The 1,462-nt window shown below is 36.6% G+C and overlaps 1 non-coding gene across 1 annotated transcript; it reads left to right on the top strand.

The window, feature by feature from the left end:
• The first annotated feature begins 234 nt into the window (after positions 1-234).
• On the top strand, positions 235-342 carry LOC138238481 (U6 spliceosomal RNA). The gene has a single exon (XR_011189532.1). It is a non-coding gene; the product is annotated as a U6 spliceosomal RNA (small nuclear RNA).
• Positions 343-1,462: the final 1,120 nt, after the last annotated feature.

Genomic DNA, 1,462 nt, shown 5'->3' with positions numbered 1-1,462 from the left:
CCATAACTAGAAAAAATAAAAGCTTTAAACAAAACATATTTTGCCAATCAACTTTTCCACACCCATTTTTTTTCTTAAAAAAAAAACAATCATATTTTAATGGCTCAGTTTAAATGAAATCTATAACCCAACATGTCAATTGTTATTCTCATCTACAGGCTAAGAGGAGTATTATTAAATACAGACTTAGTACACTTGGCCAGGCACAGACAATGAAGATTTACACAAGGTGAAGTATTTTACCTTGGCAGCACATACACTTAAACTGGAATGAAACAGAAAAGATTAGCATGGCCCATGTGCAAGGGAGATATACAGATTTGAGAAGCATCCCATACTGTATGTTTTTCTTATACAAAGCTGTGTGGAGTATGGAACAAGCTACCTAGTCATGTTGTCAGTAGCCTAGCTTCTTTCAAGAAACAGCTGGATGAGATCCTTGGATCAATTCGATACTAATTACCAAATGGGCTACAATGGTAACCTCTAATATGCAACTCCTTCTTATGTTTTTATCATGCAGCTTATAGGGCATATCAGATAGCCCACATTTTATCATTTAAAAAGTTTAAATTACTTTATTGTGCATAAACTTGGTTTAAGCTATGGCGTTAACTTTCTGTGTGCAACACTGAACGTCTGGTGTCCATGATCACACAAATACTCCTCTAAGTGTAGGTTTTACTCTTATTCCCAGGAATTGGAAGCAGATGGCCATGAACATGCTTCCCCACAGTCTTGGCGTCAGGACAGTCTCCTCCGGGTTTCTTCACAGGCTGCTGGACCTGGACGGACTGCACGAGCCAAGTGAATGACATTTAAATCTGATTAGTGAGCTTTTTTTCTGCATTATCTTAAAGCAAGCCTCTAAGATGTATTGATGTGAGAGTATGCACGCTGTCTCAGTGCAATACACAATTTCAGCGCAGGGAACCTTGTTCTGCTGGTTTGTTGCACACTTCCTGCTGGAGAGGGTGAAGTACAAAGGATTTCTTGAGCTTGTCATTCACCGTCCAAGAGAGGAGTACAATCACAACTGAGAGAAGAGTGCTGGCGTGAAGCTCCTAATAACCCCAAGTGTAGGGCAAATAGAAAGCTGGAATATGAGTTTTAATTTAGTTATTTTCTTGACTGTAGAATTGAAAAGTATTTAAGTATATTGACTATAATACAAGCATTGCCAAAACATCTACTTTGCCAATATCTAGACCAAATTTAAACTGAAGCCTGTTAATTAAACTAACAGTAAATTATATTGCAAATATAAAAGGCTTTTCTTTCTTGGAAAATCCATAACATTAATCTCTTTATACTTCCACAGTGGAAAGAATTTTTTAAGATGGTATAATCACAGTGCCAAGAATTATACAGTGCTTTATATGGTATTTAAAGACACACGAAAAGACTTCATGGATGAAGGTGACCTTTTAATGTTGGAACATGTTTTAATTAAACATGCAAA

This window comes from Lepisosteus oculatus, chromosome 4 (genome assembly GCF_040954835.1).
Source record: "Lepisosteus oculatus isolate fLepOcu1 chromosome 4, fLepOcu1.hap2, whole genome shotgun sequence".
In the NCBI taxonomy this organism is placed as follows: Eukaryota; Metazoa; Chordata; class Actinopteri; order Semionotiformes; family Lepisosteidae; genus Lepisosteus; species Lepisosteus oculatus.
The sequence above is the reverse complement of the archived record's forward strand: the minus strand, read 5'-3'. Positions and strand labels throughout refer to the sequence as shown.